At 43.1% G+C, this 22,075-nt stretch overlaps 1 protein-coding gene across 1 annotated transcript in view; it reads left to right on the top strand.

Annotated features, from left to right (window-relative positions):
- MRPS31 (mitochondrial ribosomal protein S31) overlaps positions 1-22,075 on the top strand; it is a 59,671-nt gene that overhangs the window by 36,260 nt on the left and 1,336 nt on the right. The window contains exons 7-8 of the transcript XR_005832507.1: positions 6,859-6,984; positions 20,796-20,907. The gene's annotated coding sequence lies outside the window, so the exon portion shown is untranslated. The remainder of the gene's footprint in view (positions 1-6,858; positions 6,985-20,795; positions 20,908-22,075) is intronic.

Here is a 22,075-nt window from a genome sequence, read left to right as displayed (position 1 = left end):
CGACTCCTCGCTAAGCAGGAGCATGATTCAGGACGGGACCCTAGGACCCTGGGATCATGACCTGAGCTGAAGGCAGACGCTCAACTAACTGAGCCATCCAGGCACCCGATTTTTATTTATTTTTAAAGATTTTATTTATTTGAGAGAGAGATCACAAGCAGGGGGGAAGAGTAGAGGGAGAAGCAAACTCCCCATTGAGCAGGCAGCTGGACACGGGGCTCCATCCCCAGACCCTGGGATCATGACCTGAGCCAAAGGCAGATACTTAACCAACTGAGCCACGCAGGCGCCCAGGATGAATTTTTTAAAACATCAAGTGATAATGCTGTTTGTCAGAGGCACAGCTAAAACAATACCAGAAATTTGGAAGTAATGGGAAAAAATGGACAAGGTTTAATCCGGTTGTGGCTATATCCATATTAAAAAAACCAGTCTGAAAGACATTATTAGAGATTTTTTTTAATGATAATTTAATAACTTAAAGAAATCAGATCTCTATTTTAAAAGTCTTCCCAGAAAGGGGCACCTGACTGGCTCAGTTGGTAGAGTGTGCAACTCTTGATCTCAGGGTGGTGAGTTCCAGCCCCATGTTGGGCGTGGAGGTAATTAAAAACAAACAAACAAACAAAAAAAACTTCCCAGAAAGAAAGCAACAATTTCAGACTATTTCTCAGGAGAGTTTTAAGCATTCAGAAGGAATGTAATTCTAATCTTATACAAATTATTCTAAAGCTCAGAAAAAGAGCAAACAAACCCCAAATTAATTTCAAGAGACTAGAATTGACAAAGGTTAATTGTAATCATGAAGGCACATTTGAAAAATGCAAAACAACATGGCAAACTAAATCCAGCAATGAATAGGAAAGAAACCATAGTCAAATTGAGTTTAGTCCTAGAATGCAGGGGAGGTTTAACAATGGAGAAAAGATAATAAAGAATGCAGGGGTGCCCGAGTGGCTCAGTTGGTTAAACTTCTGACTCTTGGTTTTGGCTCAGGTCAGGGTTGTGAGATTGAGCCCCACGTGGGAGCCTTTTTAAGATTCTCTCCCTCCCACTCTTCTTCTCCCACCACGCTAGTGCATGCATGCTCGCTCTCTCTCAAAACAACAACAACAAAAAAGGCAGAAAAAAGTTCTGATAAAGTTCAGTAGCCATTTATAATAATTTTATGATAATTTAAAAAATCTTAGTAGAGCTCCCTTAACTAAATGGCATAATAAGCCTTAAATAAATGGCATTTACAAAAACCTATAGCAACATCTTACTTTGGTGAATCATGATGCCATTTCCTTTAAGATGATAAGTAGACCACATTTCAACATTATACTGGCGGGGGGCCGGTGGAGACATGCCTGGGTTAAGCATCTGACTCTTGGTTCTAGCTCAGGTAATGATCTCGGGGTCATGAGATTGAGCCCCACATGGGCTCCGTGCTCAGCACCAGTTGGCTAGGGATTCTCCCCCTCTCACTCTCCCTCCCCCCGGCTCCTCCCCTCGCTCATGCACGCGTGCCCATGTTCTCTCTCTTGCTCTTAAATGAATAAAATCTTTAAAAAGGGGCGCCTGCGTGGCTCAGTCGGTTAAGCATCTGCCTGTAGCTCAGGGCATGATCTCAGAGTCCTGGGATCGAGCCCCACATCAGGCTCCCAGCTCAATGGGGAGTCTGCTTCTCCCTCTTTCCGCTCATGCTCTCTTTCTCTCTGTCTCTCTCAAATAAGTAAATAAAAATCTTAAAAAAAATTATACTGAGGGCTTAACTTATGTAGTGTAGCAAGAAAAAATATATATAAAAACTATTAGGATTAGAAATTCATCCTAAAGTAATCTTCAGTGAATCACACCCTCTCACTGAGTATGAACAGAAGCTGAGATTTGCTTCTAGCAAATAGAATATGGCAAAGGTGATGGGGTAGTCACTCCCTCAACTGAGTCATGCTCTATGAAAAGTGATGAAATTAGTCCCTCTTGTGATTACATTACATGATGTAAGACTCCTTGTTAGCCAACTGGGTGAGAATTCTACTGGCTTTGAAGAAGCTGCCATGTCTTGAAAAGACCTATGAATGGGCCATGTGACAGGGAACTGCAGGATCCCCAGGAGCTGAAAGCAACTCCTGTGTGAGAGGCTGCAGCAAAATGGGGAATTTAGTTCTACGGCTTCAAATAACTGAATTCTACCACCAACCCTGGAAGAGGACCCCAAGCTCTGGAAAGTCACAGAGCCTAGCAGACTCCTTGATTGCAACCCTGTGAGACCTTGAAGAGGGGACCCATTAAGTGACCCATAGAAGCTGGGAGATAATGTGCGTGCTGTTTTAAGCCACAAGGTTTGAGGTTATCTGTTAGACCCCAGAAGAAAACTGATACAGAAAAGGAGAAACAAAATGGTCATTATTAGAGTCTATGATTTGTAGGAAAAAAATAATCTACGAATTATAAGAATAGGAGAATTGAGCAAGGTTGCAACTGCATTTCTACACACCAGTGACAGATAAAAGATGATTTATAAGATACTGTTCATAGTAGCATCAAAAATATAAATGAATGAAATCTTAATGAAAGATATTTAGGATGTTTGTGAAGAAAACCTCTTAAAACTTTAATGAAACGTAGTAAGTAATAAAAAATAATGAAAAATGGGACACCTGGCTGGCTCAGTCAGTAGAGCATGGGACTCTTGATCTGAGGGTCGGGAGTTTGAGCCCCACGTTGCCTACTTAACTTAAATAATAATAATAATAATAGTAGTAAAAAAGATATAAGTAAGTAGATGGATAAAAAGTTCATAGATAGGAGGCGCCTGGGTGGCTCAGTCGTTAAGCGTCTGCCTTCGGCTCAGGGCGTGATCCCGGGGTTCTGGGATCAAGCCCTGCAGGGTTCTGGGATCGAGCCCTGCATCAGTCTTCTCTGCTGGGAGCCTGTTTCTTCCTCTCCCACTCCCCCTGTTCGTGTTCCCTCTCTCGCTGGCTGTCTCTCTGTCAAATAAATAAATAAAAATCTTTAAAAAAATTAAATTAAAAATTTTTAAAAAGTTCATAGATAAGAAGACTCAATATTATAAAGATTTGATTCTTTCCAAATTTATCTACAGATTTAATGCAATTTCATTCAGAGTCCCAACAAGGTTTTCCATAGAGGTTCACAAATTTATGATACAATTATAGGGGGAAGCAACCAAGAGCCAAAATGCTCTTGAAAAAAAGAACACAAGATGAAGTGAGGGAGTTGCCCTCCATTTGTAAGCTATCAAGACTTACCACAAAACTATAATTGCTAGACAGCAGGACATTGCTCACAGGGATAGCTAAATAAATTTGTGGACTAGAATAGAGAACACAGAAATAGAGCCAACAGTTAATGGAAACTAGATGCATGACAAAGTTGGCACTGCTGGTCAATGGGAAAAGGGGAGCTATTCCACAAATGGTGTTAGGACAATGGGTTATCCTTATGAAGGAAAAGAGGGGATTCTTTACTTCACGCTATACAAAAAAAAAAAAAAAAATCCAACTCAATTATTCAATGAGAAAGATAAAATTCAAAACATTTAAAACAGGGGCGCCTGGGTGGCTCAGTCGTTGAGCGTCTGCCTTTGGCTCAGGGCGTTATCCCACCGTTATGGGATCGAGCCCCACATCGGGCTCCTCTGCTGGGAGCCTGCTTCTTCCTCTCCCACTCCCCCTGCTTGTGTTCCCTCTCTCGCTGGCTGTCTCTCTCTCTGTCAAATAAATAAATAAAATCTTTAAAAAAAACATTTAAAACAAAAATATCTGTACAGCTCTGGCATAGACAAGGATTTAAAATATCAAAAAGCACAATCTCTAAGGAAAAGATTCATAAATTTAACTGTTAAAATTTAGAACTTTTAATTTAAAAAGGCAGTGCCAAGAGTGCAAAGATAAGCATCCAACATGAAGATAAATGCTTTACATATAATCACCAAATAATTTGTATAGAATATAGAAAGAACTCCTAAAAATCAAATACAGGGAAATAAACCAACCAATTCTAAGAATATAGTCAAAAGACAAAGACAGGCATTTCATTTCATAGGAGAAAATATATGAATAGCTAATAAATATATGAAAGAATGTTCAGGGAAATGCAAAATAAAACCATATTGTGATAACATTTGTATACTCTTTAGATGGGTGAAAAATTAAAAGGTATTATCATTTATACACTGTTGGTGAATGTAAACTGGCAACCACTTTTGGAATTACGTAATTATATATTTATAATACATAATACACATATATAAATATATAGCATAATTACACATGTAACATTTAATTATACGTTTACACAGATGTAAATGTATATATAAGTATATAATATAAATACATATAATTTTGCATATATAAATATTTTTTATGTATATAATTATAGAACCTTATAAAAAATCAATCCTGCTCCTGGAGTATACGCCCAAAGAAACCGTTGCAGATATGTGCTGAGAGGCATGCATAAAACTGTTTAAAACAGGGGCACCTGGCTGGCTCTCTCAATAGAGCGTGTGACACTTGATCTCAAGGTTGTGAGTTCAAGCCCTGCATTGGGCATAGAGGTTACTTAAAAAAAAAAAAACTGTTCAAAGTAGTAAAAATCAGGGGAGAAATTGCCCATCACCCAGAGAACTGATAAATTGTGGCTTATTTATGCAATGCAACACTCTGCCCAAGTGAAAATCATTACAGTGGAGCTTTACACATCAACACAGATGATTACAGAAACACTGTTGCATGGAAGATAAGTTGCAGAAGAATGCATGTAATATAGTACTAGGTCCGTAAAATTCAAAAGCCAAGTTTTGAATATATTGCCTTGAGCTATAAGTTTGGTGAAAGTGGAAGAAAAGCACGGGAATGATGAACACACGCTGTATTTCAGGAGAGATGGCATGTGGTTGAGGAGGGACACGAGGGCTTCAAGAATTCTAACGCTGTCTGAAGTTGGATGGTAGGTTCCCAGGTGGTCATTTTATCATCATGCTTTAAATTATTTATATTATTTATATTTACATCATATTGCAGATACTCTTTTGTACATAACAGTATTTCATACTATTTTAGGGAATGAATAGAAATGGATAAAGAATTGGAAGACAGGCAGAGCTTAGCCATAGTTTCGACAAATGATAGAGATGACATGTCCACAGCGGAGATCATGATGTTAAAAACATCCTTTATCTGGCCATTTACAGACTTGATTTTAAACAGTGTATTTGTGGGGCACCTGGGTGGCTCAGTCGGTTAAGCGCCTGCCTGCAGCTCTGGTCATGATCCCGGAGTCCCCCATCAGGGCTCCCTGCTCAGCAGGGAGTCTGCTTCTCCCTCTGCTCTCACCGCACTCGTGCTCTCTCTCTCATGTGCTGTCTCTCATATAAATAAATAAAATCTTTTAAAAAATGTATTTGTTATCCTTAGATTCTTGGTTCTAAAGAATGTGTTATCTTTAGATTCTTGCCTTGTTACCATTCTTAAAATTGATCTAAATTTCCTTGGAGTAATCAGCCTTAAGTTATGCAAATAATGACAACAAAATCCTCTTAATCCCAAAGTTGCTTTTAAAATCCATGCATTTATACATGTATGCAAATTGACTATTAAATTAGGAAGATTTCACTCTAAGTAACAGAGTCATAAGGGGCTGAAGCAAACCTGCTTTCTAAAATATATTAATTCAAGGACTAAGCAAGTTCTGAAAAGTGAATAATTTACTGTGTCTCTTAGTATCTCCTTGAACCAGAATACTGGTAAAGGTGGCAGAGAAGGGGAAGTAGCTTGTATTAGGAAAGGCAAACAGCTGCTGGAGTATGCTTGTGCTTTAGAACCTCTTAAACAAATCCTATTTGCTGCACAAGAATGGAAGGACTAACGTTTTCCAAGATCTCAGTAGCATCTTTCTGGAGAAGGAAATATGGGTGCTCCGGTCGAATGTAGTACAGAATGTGAAAACACTAAGTCACGATCTCTGGCACAGTACCGTACCCCTGAAAGGGAGCATTTCATATATCTGAGAGTGGTTTACCTTTACCAATTTTTTTTTTTTTTTTTTTGAGAGAGAGGAGGAAGCAGGTGGGGTGGGGAACGCAGAGAGGGAGACAGAATCTTAAGCAGGCTCCACACCCAGCGCAGAGTCCAACATGGGGCTCGATGTCACGACCCTGCGATTGTGACCTGAGCCGAAATCAAGAGTCGGTCGCTTAACCGACAGAGCCCCCCAGGTGCCCTACCTTTACCGATTTTACTTGTGACAATCTTAATGCACCTGTCATGCTTTCAGATGGAAAGCAACAGCTGGTCTGCCACATGCTGTACTGTTTACTGAACAGTTCAGAGGGCAAGGAAGCAAAGAGAAATGCTCTCAGAGTTTCTTGGCTTGCCGGCTCCGGAATCATTGCCAATTCCACAGTGCCCTTCCTGTATTTTTCTCTCCTTTCTTTGGTTTTCTTCTCTGCTGCCAAGTCCGAAGTTTTGGTTCAGATCCCTGCTATGTCAGTAGGAGCTGTGATCCTGAGAACAGGGCTTAAGGTCTCAGCCTGTTTCCTCCTTTGTGAACGGTGCTTAGAATTCCTTTCTTGGGGGGCCTGTGTTAGACCCGAATGAGGCAGTGTAGCTTACAGTGACTGGCACGTACTACGGACTTCAGAAATAATGTCCTTTGCAGAAAGGAAGGTGGGGGGGGATGGGGTAACTGGGTGATGGGAATTTAAGAGGGCACGTGATATGATGAGCGTTGGGTGTTATATTCAATTAATGAATCACTGAACATTATATCAAAGACTAATGATACCTTGGCTGATTGAATTAAAAAAAAATAATAATGTCCTTTATCTTTCTGTGTACTCCTTCCCAGGCCCCCGATGTCAGAAAGGACGTTCCATGAGTCATTTTTTTCACCGTCCAACATGCATTTGGGAATGGCCCCTGGCTCCTTCCATGGTTCCAGATCCAGTTACCATTACCTTCAGTCACTGAAACAGTACGCTTGATTTTATATATGATGTCCTCATCCTCCGAGATGCATACATAGTCTCATCACCACTGTCACCACTGTGTAGAGGACTCTTGCTTTCGCAGGTGGACAAGGGGCCAGGCAAGTGTTGGGATGGAAGGGATTTCTCTGTGGTGGCTGGGAGCTCAGTCCTGTACCTGATAGCTCCGGGCTCACCCCTGATGAGAGGGGGCCTGGCTCTGTCCTGATGGCCAGATGCCCTTTATTCTATTTTTTATTTTTTTAAAAGATTTTATACATTTACTTTACAGAGAGAGACACAGCAAGAGAGGGGACACAGCAGGGGGAGTGGGAGAGGGAGAAGCAGGCTTCCCGCTGAGCAGGGAGCCTGATGCGGGGCTCGATCCCAGGATCCTGGGATCACAACCCGAGCTGAAGGCAGACGCTTAAGGACTGAGCCACCCAGGCCCCCTGGCAGATGCCCTTTAAATGAACGTCTTTTCCTGTGGCCTGCCTCAGCGTCTCTTCTGGTACCCCAAGGATGTAGAATAAAAGTAAATTGCCCCGATCAACCAATGATAATGATCAACCCCTGTGACCCCTTTCCCAGCACGTGAAGGGTTTTCACAGCCGTCACTCATGGGCTGGTAAGCATGTCCTGAGCTGTGCCATGTGCAGAGCCTCGGCCAGGCACCAGAGTGTAGACACACACATGGGTGAGGCTCTCCCTGGCCTGGACGGGTCCTCTGAAAAGTCACTTCCCAAGAAAGCCTCCTCTCCCTGCTGTGTTAAGTAGTTTCTCCCTGCTTATTGTCTAACACAGCACTTCCTTTACGACATTCCCTATCCTGATCTCCTGAAGGGGAGAGACGGTGTCAGCTTCTGTCGCCTTGTGAGATCCTGTGCTCCAGAACGAGCATGTCGGCAGGCCCCAGAGAGGCGCTTAAGAACGCCGGGTGATGGAGGAGAGGAATGGACAAGCTCACGGAAGAGAGAAAAAGATTCCATTGCTTGTAGCGTGATGGATGCCAAGGCCAGGAAATGGGTTCAGGGTGTACAAGACAAGCAGTTAGTCAGACGGCGCGCCTGCTGAGTGTTAACTTCCCACAGGCACAGAGCTGTCTCAGGCCGCCCCGTCGGCGAGCAGCTGGGCAGATCTGCCGAAATCTGGGGGCAGAATTTGGAGGGCTATCTACTCACAAAGAGAGATAAGCCGCGTTATCCAAAGTCAGCTTTATTCATCATAAACGTCATAGTCCGGTCTCCATATGCCATACTCTCCTTTGTAATTTTTTTTTTCTTTTTTGGAAGAGAGCGAGAGAGAGAGCGAGGGGAGGGGCAGAGGGAAAGGAAGAGAGAGAAATCTCAAGCAGACTCCCCGCTGAGCATGGAGCCCAATGAGGGGCTCGATCCCACGGCCCTGAGATCATGACCTGGGCAGAAATCGAGAGTCAGATGCTTAACTGACTGAACCACCCAGGCGCCCCTCCATATGCCATACTTTTTATCGTTTATCTCATGAGCGGTTCAGAACCTGAGGAGGGAAGAGGCACACTGTTTGTTGTCCTCTTCCATACTCTTTAAATGAAGGATCCACTTCTGTTATCCTTTTGTATCCTTTTTTTTTTTTTTTTCAGCTTTTGTTTATTGATTTGACAGACAGCGAGCAGGGGCAGAAGCAGAGGAAAAGGGAGAAGCAGACTCCCGGCTGAGCAGAACCCCCCCCCCCCCCGCCCCATGAGGGACTTGATCCCAGGATTCTGGGATCATGACCTGAACTAAAGGCAGATGCTTAACCGACTGAGCCACCCAGACGCCCCTTGTCTGCTCTTTTTATTACTTAAATAAATAGATCAAACTGACATGATGGTATTTGAGGAATGTACTATTGTGCTCTTTTGGAAGAGGACACGAAAGAGGTGAATGCCTTACATTGTCTACTCACAGAATTAGAACTCCCAGTCTTTGTGGTTGTCACAAAATGGTAAACGGCCAAAAATAGAATAAAAATTCTTTCATAATTCTCTTCCTGGGATTCAGCATATTAGTATGATGAAATATAACAGGTCTGAAAGTCAAGATATAAAATGCTGCAGAATGTAAAATATGAGATATCACAGTAGTCAAAAGGTGGACACAATCCGAATGTGTCAACAGATGACCAGATAAACAAAAGGTGACAGAGTGGGGCACCTGGGTGGCACAGCGGTTAAGCGTCTGCCTTCAGCTCAGGGCGTGATCCCGGCGTTATGGGATCGAGCCCCACATCAGGCTCCTCCGCTAGGAGCCTGCTTCTTCCTCTCCCACTCCCCCTGCTTGTGTTCCCTCTCTCGCTGGCTGTCTCTATCTCTGTCGAATAAATAAATAAAATCTTTAAAAAACAAAACCAAAAGGTGATAGATACACACAGTGGAATAGTATTTAGTCGTAAGGAGGAATGACGTTCTGACGCAGGCGACCGCCTGGACGAACCCTGAGGGTCTTATGCTCAGTGACGTGAGCCAGACACAAACGGTCCCCTATTGCTTGGTGCCACTTACATGATGCACCTAGAACAGCGAATGAATTGTGGTTGTCAGGGGCTGCTGTGGGAAGGGAATAGAGAGTCATTATGTAACGGGTGTAGGGTTTTTGTTCTAGAAGATAAACAGCATGCTGGGGAAGGATAATGGTAATAGCTGTGCAACAGTGCGAATGTACTTAATACCACTGAGCCAGGCACTTACAATGGTTAAGTGTTAGATCTTATGTAAATATTACTACAGTAAAAAACCTGTTATGATAAAGTACAGACCAGGAGTATAATAAAGCTACTCTTGGGGCACCTGGCGGGCTCAGTCGGTTAAGCGTCTGCCTTCGGCTCAGGTCATGATCCCGGGGTCCTGGGATCGAGCCCTGCATCCAGCTCCCTGCTCATCGGGGAGCCTGCTTCTCTCTCTCCCTCTGCTCCTCGCTCCTGCTCGTGCTTTCTCTCTCGCTCTGTCTCTCAAGTAAATAAATAAAATCCTTTTTAAAAAATAAAAAATAAAATAAAATCTTTGAAAAAAAAATAAAATCTTTGAAAACAAACAACAGATACTCCAACCATTTGAAGGAGGAATGCTCTGTTCTCAAGCCACAGAGGACCCCACCATCACATCCCAGAAAAGAGCGCGCGTCCGCTAAGGTGCAGGAAAGGGGAACGGGTGTGGCCCGGTGGCTGAGGTCAGTGGAGGCAGTGCGCTGTGCATTCTCGTCTATGCGTCATTACCTTCCTCTTTATCAGGGTTAGTGCCATCCTGGCCCCGCCGACAGGGTCCTTCTCAGCTGACCCGCCCGGTGCTACGTGCCTCACATGTATTATCTCACTGAAGCTTTGGAGCACCCTCCGAGGCATTATTCCCACGTACGAGAATTTAATACATTTCCAAACGCTGCCAATCAGTGATGCAGCCAGGATTTAAACCCTGGATCGCACCTCCAAAAACCAAGTATGTTTCTCATACCCCTCCGGAGGAGATTTTAGGAACAACTCTTATCTGGCTCATCTGGAGTAAAGGGAGTAGGAATTTCTTCCTTAGGGTTTAGTGAGCTGTGCCAACGGCAGGATGGCAAACATAGGAACTTTGGAGCGATAGTTAATGTTTAGATGAAAAATCATTAAAGAGTTTAAGGAGCGGAATTAACGATGCAATCAGAGAGTTCCTGGAGGCTCATTTGGTAGGACTATTTGAGAATGATTGAGGGGGGAAATATTCAAGGCAGAAACCTCACCGAGCAAATGCCACAGCGGCCACAATAAAAAAAGAACTTTAAAAATGGGATGGTAAGGGAGAAACAGCAACTGGAGAGAAAAGTGTTTTCCAGTGTCATTATGGGCATAAGGAAAATTGTTCTTTCAGACTCTAGGTCAGCTTGTAATAATCCAGAGATGAATGACTTAGGCCACTGATTCCTCTGATTTGGAGTATGTCTCTGTCCCCTATCCCATCACCAAGAGAGATCAGAGAAAGAAAATAAAAGGTAGGAGCCGGTGTGCCGCCCTTCTAGCTGCTGAAAAACGCTTGCACAGGAAGGGAGTCTGAAATGTCCTAAAACGAACTTTCTGATTTAGGTAGATTGAGTTTCACCAGGTGAAAGTAGCTCGCCGCTCTTCGTTACTGTGTAAAATCAAGAGATTTCAATGAGAGTAAGATCTTAAAAAAGAGAGACCTTTTTAATTAAACTTTATGAGCTATTAAAAATTAGGACTCTGATGACCTCTGCCAAGCAAATAGACTTTGGCTAATGTGTTGACGTGTTGGGCCACAAACTGGCATTTACAGTCTTTGGTGACTTCTATACCCAAAGCCGTTGGCCTCACGTGGAAGTCCAGGCCATGCTGAGTTAGGAATTAGGAAGTATGAAGAAGCATGAGATTCCCCAACCGAGAAAGACAGATATCTTTTTCTAATTCTCTCATTGTATAGGTGTGGAAAATGGAGGCCCAGAGGGAGAAAGTTGCCAGTGATTTTACAGTTCATTCACGGCAGAGCCGAGACACGAACCTCAGACCCCAGATCAGGGTCCCTTCCACTGTGTCATATTTCTTTTTTACACAAATTAATATTTAAGCTGGTAAGAGTTATTTTCTGAATGAATGACAGGGAACTCAATAAACTCATAAGTTGAAAGAAAAGAAATATAATGCAAATTGGTTTTTTTTTTTTAATTTATTTATTTGACACAGAGAGAGAGAGTGCGAGCAGGGGGAGCTGCAGGCAGAGGGAGAGGGAGATGCGGGGCTTGATCCCAGAGCCCTGGGATCATGACCTGAGCCGAAGGCAGACGCTTAACCGACTGAGCCACCCAGGTGCCCCTAATGCAAATTGTTCTTAAAACATTACAGCATTTTGTGAAAGCACATGGTTTAGGTGAAGAATAGTCCAGGGGCGCCTGGGTGGCGCAGTCATTAAGCGTCTGCCTTCGGCTCAGGGCATGATCCTGGCGTTCTAGGATCGAGCCCCACATCAGGCTTCTCCACTGGGAGCCTCCTGCTTCCTCTCCCGCTCCCCCTGCCTGTGTTCCCTCTCTCGCTGGCTGTCTCTCTCTCTGTCAAATAAATAAGTAAAATCTTAAAAATAAATAAATAAATAAATAAATAATGAAGAATAGTCCAGTATTTGGGGAAATTCTGAATAATATTCAAATCCTCTGCATAGCCATGCTCAGAAGGATGTTTTTTTTTTTTTTTTAAGATTTTTTATTTATTTATTCGACAGAGATAGAGACAGCCAGCGAGAGAGGGAACACAAGCAGGGGGAGTGGGAGAGGAAGAAGCAGGCTCATAGTGTAGGAGCCTGATGTGGGGCTCAATCCCATAACGCCAGGATCACACCCTGAGCCGAAGGCAGACGCTTAACCTCTGTGCCACCCAGGCGCCCCAGAAGGATGTGTTTTTAAACATGTACTATGAAAATCACTCTTCAGATGAAGCTTATTCTTATTTTTTAAACAATATTTTTATTTTTATTGAGGCACCTGGGTGGCTCAGTTGGTTAAGCATCTGACTTTGGCTCAGGTCATGATCTTGGAGTCCTGGGATCCAGCCCCATATTGGGTTCCTTGCTCAGTGGGGAGTCTGCTTGTCCCTTTCCGTCTGCCCCCTCCCCCACACACGCGCACATGCGAGTGTGTGTGTTCTCTCTCTCTCTCTTTCTCTCACTCAAATAAGTGAACAAAATCTTAAAATTTGGAGCACCTGGGTGGCTCAGTTGGTTAAGCATCTGCCTTCAGCTCAGGTCATGATCCCAGGGTCCTGGGATCGAGTCCCGCATCAGGCTCCCTGCTCAGCGGGGAGTCTGCTTCTCCCTCCGCCCCTGCTGCTTCTCCTGCTTGTGCTCTCTCCCTCCCTCTCTCGCTTTCAAGTAAATAAATAAAATCTTTAAAAAAAAATCTTAAAATTTTTTTACATTTTTATTTATTTCTGAAATAATTGTAGACCTACAGAAAAGTTGTAAAAATAATATAGAGTTTACATATAGTTTCATCCAGCTTCCTACCAATGGTAAAAAACCTACATAACCATAATTCATGATCAAATGGGCATTGATCCAATACCACCAATTAAGCTACCGACTGTGTTCGGGTTTCACCATTGCCCCTTGGTGTTCTTTTTGTGTTCTAGCCTAGAACCCAAGGTCCCACATTGCATTTAGTCCCTGTCTCCTTAGGCTCCTCTGACTCGTGCTGGCTTCTCAGTCTTTGCTTCCGTGGACTGTTTTGAGGAGTACTGGCCAGCTATTTCTTGAATGTCCTTCAGTTGAGTTTGGCCAATGTTTTTCTCATGGTTAGACTGAGGTTGCAGGCTTGAGACAAGGATACCCCAGAGGTGAAGTGCTCTTCTCACTATTTCATATTAGGGGTACAGGATGTCAACATGACTTACTCTTAGTGAACTTGGATTACTTGGTTAAGGCGGTATCTGCCTGGTTTCTCAACTGTAAAGTTACCATTTTCCCCTTTGTAATGATAACTATCTTGGAGAGGTACTTGGAGACAGTGCTAACATCCGTCTTCTCAAACTCTTGCCTGTTGATTGTTACATCCGTTGGTGAATCTTGCCTGCAGCAAGATGTTGTAATGCGGATTTTGTATTTTCCTCATTCCTTCTACATTTATAAGTTACAATTCTTCCGAAGGAAGAGTTGTCCTTCTCCCCCACATTTATTTATTCAATCATTTATTTATGTCGGTACAGACTTATGGATATTTGTTTTATTCCATGGCTTATAATCTAATACTATTATTACTTTTTAGAGGAGGGGAGGGGCAGAGAGAGAGAGAATCTTTATTTATTTATTTATTTATTTGACAGAGATACAGACAGCCAGCCTAGAGAGAGGGAACACAAGCAGGGGGAGTGGGAGAGAAAGAAGCAGGCTCATAGCGGGAGAGCCTGATGTGGGGCTCGATCCCATAATGCTGGGATCACGCCCTGAGCCGAAGGCAGACGCTTAACCGCTGTGCCACCCAGGCGCCCCAGAGAGAGAGAATCTTAAGCAGGCTCCCTGCTGAGCGCAGAGCCCAACATGGGGCTCGATCTCATGACCCTGAGAACATGACCTGAGCTGACATCAAGAGATGCTTAACTGACTGAAGCCACCCAGGTGCCCTAACACTATTATTATTTATTTGTTGCTCAAGTTGTTCCACCTTTAGCCTTTGGAAGCTTTTTCAGGTTGGCTCTTGTGTCCTGACATGCTCCCGTCTTTTTAGAGTATTTCCTTGTTGTCTGGTACTGCAAGATGCTCCAGGCTTATCTTGTCCCTGCCCCAGCCTGGAATCAATCATTTTTTCAGAAACCTTGGTTTCTCTTATGGGAGACTAACAGTTAGAAACCAAGATGTGCAATCAGGTGGAAGCTTATTCTCTGATGATGATAAACCTTACATATCAGAAAATTTACCAGTATAGTATGACACAGTATCTTCAGTAATAATTCTGAGACAGAGTGGCCAAATATATATGAATTAGCTTTAAAGTGCTTTAAAATGTTCTGCTTGCTCCGAGAGATGCTTTGGGCATGAATGCCATTTATATCAAAGTCAAGAAAGTGTTTTTCCTTCCAAAAATGATCCTTTATTCTTTAGTAGGAAGATTAACTTTCTTCTTTTCAGTCACATCGCCTTCTATCCATCATGTCAAAGTTATTACATCTTACATTGTATTTATTTTTAAAGATTTTATTAATTTATTTGAGACAGAGAGAGAGCAAGGGGTGGGGAAGGGCAGAGGGAGAGGGAGAAGCAGGCTTCCGCTGAGCAGGGAGCCTGATGCAGGATTTGATCCCAGGACCCTGGGATCATGACCTGAGCAGAAGGCAGATGCTTAACCAACTGAGCCACCTAGGGTCCCCATTACATCTTACATTTTAAATAAGAGAATAGTAAAATGTTCAATCTCATCGATAATCAAACATATGCAAAGTTAGCAATGAGATTATTGTCATGTTATGAAAATATTAACAAATATGGAAAAGATTGGTCCTATCCAGTATTGTCAAGAGCATGAGAAACCAGGGCCTCTGTGGACTCTCTTGAGAGCAGCTGGTAGTATTGATTGACATGATAAACGTGTGTCTGTCTTAGCAGCTTCACTTCAAGAAATGGATCTATCAGAGATGTGAGTACAAGGATAAAAAGATGTGTGTGTGTGTGTGTGTGTGTGTGTGTGTGTGTGTGTCTGCATTGCTGGGATTGATGAAAAACTGGAGAGACAACTTAAATGTCCATCAAGTGAGGGCTGGTTCCGTACTTAGAACTGCTGTAATGTGCAGCTGCAGAGACTTGTGGAAGGCTTCTAGAAGACTGCGGAAGTTGTGAACTAAAGAATGAATAGGGGGCACCTGGCTGGCTCAGTTGGAGGAGTATATGACTCTCGAATTCAGGGTTGTAAGTTCGAGCCCCACGTTGGGTGTAAAGATTACTTAAAAATAAAATCTTAAAAAAAAAAAAGAATGAGTGGGAATAAGCCATGTGGTGTGTGTGTGTGTGTTTTGGGAGTGAGGGGAGGACATTCAAGAAGAAACTATAACACCTAGGGTGGCCTTGAGGCAGGAAAGAAGGTGTGTTGAAGACTCGAGGATTAAGATAGAGTGATAGGGAGAGTAGCTTCAGAAGGGACTGCAGAAGGCAGGGACGGGTGGTGCAGAGTCTCAAAGGCATGTTGGGCTTCCTGCCAAGGACAGTGCATAGCATAGAGTCCCTCACAGTTTAGCCCATAGGTCACCCACTGTGGACCACGGATGCGAGTTCACTCTGATCACAAGTCAATCTTTTATTTCATGCTGCTTCCAGAGATCTCCTCGGCCCCTCCTTATGCACACAGCTTTCCTCTTGTCATTGCAGCTGCCATATTGGATTGCCATCATCTATTCATGTGTCAATCTCTCCATCTTCACTGTGAGCTCCTTGCAGCTTTTTTTTATTTTTGCATCTTCATGTTTAGCACAGACTGATGTTTAATAAACAGCTGTTGAATTAATGAAATACAGTTGACCCTTAAACAACCCGGGTTTAAACTGTGTGGGTCCACTTATACACGGATTTTTTTGATAAATACAGTATTTTTCCCCCTTATAATTTTCTTTTCTCCCTCCCCCACTCCTTCCTTCCTTCCTTCCTTCCTTCCTTCCTTCCTTCCTTTTTTTTTTTTTTAGTAAGCTTTATGCCATGGGGCTTGAACTCACAGCCCAGAGGTCAAGAGTCGCATGATCAGTTGACTGAGCCAAGCAGGTGCCTTCCCCCTTTTTTTTTCTTTCTTATGATTTTCTTTCTTTCTTTCTTTTTTTAAAAGATTTTATTTATTTGTCAGAGAGAGAGTGAGAGAGAGAGCGCACAAGCAGGGAGAGCAGCAGAGGGAGAGGGAGAAGCAGGCTCCCTGTCTGAGCAGGGAGCCCAATGTGGGGCTCAATCCCAGGAGCCTGGTATCATGACATGAGCCGAAGGCAGACGCTTAACTGACTGAGCCACCCAGGCATCCCTCTTATGATTTTCTTAATCCAATTTTCCTTTCTCTAGTTTACTTTATTCTAAGAACATTTACTGTATCTATATAACATAGAAAATATGTGCTAACGAACTGATTATGTTATTGATAAGGCTTCTGGTCAGCAGGAGGTTATCAGTAAGTTTTTGGGAAGTCAAAAGTTATATGTGGATTTTCTTTTCTTTCTTTCTTTTTTTTTTTAAGGGGGCCCAATGTGGGGCTTGAACTCAGGACCCTGAGATCAAGACCTGAGCTGAGATCAAGAGCCAGAGGCTTAACTGACTGAGCCACCCAGGCACCCCAAAAGGTTATAAGTGGATTTTCAATTGTACCAGGCTGGCACCCCTAAACCCCAGGTTGTTCAAGAGTTAACTGTATTCAACTATTTACCGTTGGAATAGGGTTTTTTTTTTTCAATATATATTTTTTTAATGCAGGGCTCAAATTCATGACCATGAGATGAAGACCTGAGCTGAGATCAAGAGTTGGATGTTTAACAGACTGAGCCACCCAGGCGGCCCTGGGATAGGGTCTTAACCTGAGGTCCAGGGTCTTGTTGAGAGAAGAGGTGTGTCTGGGCTAGAGTTCAGGGTGGGGGACTGTCTGTGAACCCAGATAGGAAAAAGTATCCTATTGCCACTCATATCCCGTGGAAAATTAGCATTTCCTTCCATTATAATTGTGCACATCATAACACAGTCATATTAGCCATATTATGACTTTGTCACCCATGGAAGTCATAACTATTTTCGTATCACATTAGAACATTGTTGCAGATATCTCAAAACATAATTTGTGTTCATTACTATTTGAAAATTACAGTAATTATTAGACCCGCCACTAGATATTATTATTTAATGTGTCAATAAAGTAATAACTCTTATTATTATATCACATTTCAAAAATATTTTGATAACTGTATTTCAATGTAATTAGCTCTTTTATACTCCCATATATTTTATTTTATGCATTTAAAAACATTATTCAAGGGGGCGCCTGGGTAGTGTAGTCGTTAAGTGTCTGCCTTCGGCTCAGGGCGTGATCCCGGCGTTCCGGGATTGAGTCCCACATCGGGCTCCTCTGCTGGGAGCCTGCTTCTTCCTCTCCCACTCCCTGCTGTGTTCCCTCTCTCGCTGGCTGTCTGTCACATAAATAAATAAATAAAATCTTAAAAAAAAAAAAAAACATTATTCAGGGGCGCCCAGTTGGCTCAGTAGGTTAAGCACCTGCCTTCAGCTCAGATCATTTTCCCAGGGTGCTGGGATCCAGCCCCAAGTCAGGCTCCCTGCTCTGCAGAGAGCCTGCTTCTCCCTCCGCTTCTGCCTCTCTCCCTCTCATGAATAAATAAATAAAATCGTTGAAAAAAAAACCCAACATTATTCTGAGAGGAAGTCTACAGGTTTCTCTAAAATGTCCATGAGACAAGTGGTTAAGAACCCTCCTCTGAGAGTGTAGCATATACAAAATTGATACCACACTCTCTGTGGTAAAGTATTGTAATGGAAATTGCAGGTGTCGCACCCAACTCCCTTTCTGTCAAACAGGTACCACTATTTTTTTAAAGATTTAATTAATTAATTAATTTGAGAGAGAGAGAGTGCACACGTGTGTGCAAGCATGAGTGGGGAGGAGGGAGAGCGAGGGGGAAAGAATCCTAAGCAGACTCCCCGCTGAGCACGGGGCCAACATGGGGCTTGATCCCACAACCTTGAGATCATGACCTGAGCTGAAACAAAGAGTCCAATGCTTAATCGACTGAGCCACCCAGGTGCCCCAAACAGGTACCATTTTTACTCTCCCCATCCCCCACCTCGGGGCATTCTGGTCTCCTTCCCCTCTCTCCAGTTGGACGAACTCCTTGTTCACATGCTTTCGATTCTTACTTCAATAAGAATGACTATTAAATATAAATAGCCAGCCTGACCTCTCTCTGAGCCCTAATCATGTAGTAACAATTGTCTGTATTTTTTGTTGCACCCAACATTATCTCGAGTTCTCCATGTTTCTCTACAAATTAACTCTTTTCCCTAATAATTCTCTTCTCTTGTGCTCCCAAGAGCAGAATGCAACGTATCAGCTTGGAGTGCTCTAAGTTTCTGCTGGTTGGGCAACAAAGCACATTAACTCTCCTAGACCTCTGAGTTTCACGGAGTCCCATTGTCAGTAGGATGATTTACTTAAAACTACTTTAATATTCACGGTGTGATGTATGTGTGTATAAACTAACTTCAAGCTACACCCCAGAGGCTGTGCGCATTGGAAGTACCCTAATTAGGAACCCACACTCTAGGGGGGATTAGTTAGCATGTGAAGTACCCTAATCAGAAATTCATTCCTTGAGTAGTTACACAAGGACTTCAAATCCATTATTGATTTACAAATGAAATGATATGATGCCTGGGATTTGCTTCAAAATAATCCAGGAGGCGGGCCAAATAGGTAAGGGTGTGGATTGAAACAGGATAGACTTCGAATTGGTAGTTGTTGAAACTGGTGATGGGTAACGTGGGGATGGCTCATTAACATGACACATATCTTGTATGTATTTGAAACTTTTCGTAATAAAAACTTGAAATACGTCATAATTGCCACCTATACCAGAGTTTCTGTCTCAAGATAACAAACTGAACACATGCCATCTACCTTCCTTCCTGAACGCTCACTAAAATGGCTGTAAAGGGATTTTTCCTTAAAAAAAAAAAAAAAAAAAGAGGCCCAAGTGCATGAAGTTAGACAGAATAGAAGAAAAGAGGAAACCATTTTGGGGGCTGGGTGGACAGTGGGTGAGTGACAAAGGATGAGCCGACCAAGGAAATGGGACCAACCTGTTTTATGTTATGGAATCTACCCCCAGCCCCCAGTCTGCGGTCGACGGCACCAGAGGGTAGAAGGCAATAGGTAAAATAAAGGAGATTGGTTGAAACTCAGGTTAAGAAGAAGCAGGTGGGGCACCTGGCTGGCTCAGTCTGTGGAGCATGTGACTCTTGGTCTTGGAGTCATGAATTTGAGTCCCACATTGAGGGTAGAGTTTACTTAAAGCACACACACACACACACACACACACACACACACACACACACAAGGATCTAGAAGCCTGTCTCACCTACCCTACTCGCCAAACACTGGAGATGTGTTCCAGAGAGGGTAAAACAGAAGGATGGGGCTGGGAGATACCAGGCTCTGATAGGAGGTATTTACTAATAACAGGGAGATTAAATGAAAACTCTCTAAAGGTCTCGATCTCTCCTCTGAAGATATTGAGTTGCTTCTTGTGTTATCATTTTCACCTTCCTGAAGAGGTCTTGCCTGGGAGCTCTTCACCTGCTCTGGGCTGGTTGCCCCCCACACATGCCGAATACCTGCCACCCCAGGATCTCTCGTTGCCTTTTCCTAAGGGTACCTCTCTCCCATGTTGCTTATACTTCTCATATTGCTTACATCTTCCTCTTGCTTAGTCGACTTTATCTTTTGCTGAAGCACATCCTCCGATAGCTTTCTGAGAGAGTATTGGTTAGTTCTTGCTATAATGTGCTCTATACCAACCAACCACAAAACCTTGCATGGGCGCCAGCCTTCGGCTTGGGGACTAGATTCAGCTCGGCTTTCTTTAAGCTAGTAATCCCAAGTGGTTATGAGAATAGCTGGGATGCTCGTTAAAAAACGCCGATTCCTGGGGCCCAGCCCGGACTATCTTTTTCTTTTAAAGATTTTATATATTTATTTGAGAGAGAGAGAGAGAGAGAGAGTGAGCAGGGGGAGGGGCAGAGAGGGAGAAGCAGACTCTGTGCTGAGCATGCAGCCCCATGCGGGGCTTGATCCCACAACCCTGAGATCAGGACCTGAGCCAAAATCAAGAGTCAGACGCTTATCTGACTGAGCCACCCAGGTGCCCCTAGCCCAGGCTTTCTGATCAGAGCCTCTGAGGGTAGGAACCTGGAAATTTGTTGAATAAATTCTGCCATCTGGGAAGTATGAGAAACACACCTATGGATGTTGGTTCCCTAAACTCAAGTCTTTAGATGTGTCCCGAGTAGGCAGGAGCCAGCTGGGGAGTTTGACAAAAATACGAATGATGCTGAAAAGAAAAAAAAAATACAAATGCTGTTGATTCAGCCCCAAAGATTCTGACTTGAGAGGAGCTGACTCAAGTCTTGGGAATCTGAAGTTTTAACAGTCCTCCCTCCCCAAGGTGATTCTGGAATGCAGCCAGGAGCCAGGGGACCAATGCCTTAGCAGACAACACTACCAGTTAATTCAGCTGCTTGTATCTTTCATCACTTTCCATTGATATTGACCTTTACGATGTTCAAGATACTTCCTGTTATTTGCAGATCTACTGGGGGAGATAAAGGTGACTAAGTTATGATCCCTAGCTACGACAGCTGCAGTCTGGAGTGAAAGACAGGCATAAAACAATTCGCTAGAAGACAATGCGAATCGGAGGTCAGTATATTTTAACCCAGTAACCCCGTGTATTTATTGAGTGCCCATTTTTGTGCTAGGTACTGTGTAGTTGAACACTTGACACTCTTCCAAATCCATATATGAATTCTGGGGACATGGGCTTTTTAATTTGTTTTGTTTTATTTTGATGGTGGTTTAATTGCGAAATTGAATTCTGGTTCTGACGTTGCGTCCTCTGTTTTTGGGAAATCACCTGATTTATTCTATTTTACTGCAGGTGATATATGGAAATATCAGGGCATTTACTTAACTCATATGAAATGTTACCGCCCCACTCAGAGGATATTTGGGAATGTGTGTGACAGGAGGATGGTTTTTGATTTTTATTTGTCACCATGACTATAAGGGGACAGTGGTGTTACTAGGGGCCACGACTGCTAAGTAAACACCTTGTAATACACAGGACAGTCCGGCATGTTGAAGAACTGCCCTAAATGCCAATATTGCCCCTGCTGAGATACAGTGGTAGCATATTTCTTTTAATTTTACATTTTTATTTATTTTTCCTAAGAAAACTCTAAGCCCAACATGGGGCTTGAGCTCATGACCCCAAGATCAAGAGTCACATGCTCTACAGACTGAGCCAGCCAGGTGCCTCGCAGGTCCTTCTTCTTGATGTCCTCACTTGGGGGACACTGATAGCTCAACCCCAGGTATGCGGGACTGCCCAGCCTCCTTTCCCAGTCATGCATCCAGCACAGGAGGAGAAAGGACCAAACCCCTGATCGCTCTCTCTCTCAGTCCTCATCACCTTTGCAAACACCAGCTCAGCGTACTCAAGTCTATAAAATCATCTTATAATCTATAACCAAGAGTGGGCTAAATCCAGATTTGGGTAGGAGGGGCTCCCCTAACAGAAACATAATTTACTGGAGCATAGTCCTATAAGAAGATAATAACAGAACACTTTGCATCTCTTCCTGAAGCACCATAATCCTGTGGTCCCCAAAACAAGGAAGATGAATTTGCTTCTATGTGCATAACTAAAAGAGCCCAAAATAGATTACATAATTTCTCCAGAGTGATCGTTTTTTTGAAAGCACAGTGTTGATAAGCTGCCTTTTTTTTTTTTTTTTTTTTTAAGATTTTTATGTATTTGAGAGAGAGAGCAGGAGCAGGGGCAGAGGGAGAGGGACAAGCAGACTCC

The sequence above is a fragment of the Ursus maritimus genome, unplaced genomic scaffold, assembly GCF_017311325.1.
Source record: "Ursus maritimus isolate PB19 unplaced genomic scaffold, ASM1731132v1 scaffold_10, whole genome shotgun sequence".
Lineage (NCBI taxonomy): Eukaryota > Metazoa > Chordata > Mammalia > Carnivora > Ursidae > Ursus > Ursus maritimus.
This window is presented reverse-complemented; position numbering and strand designations above follow the sequence as displayed.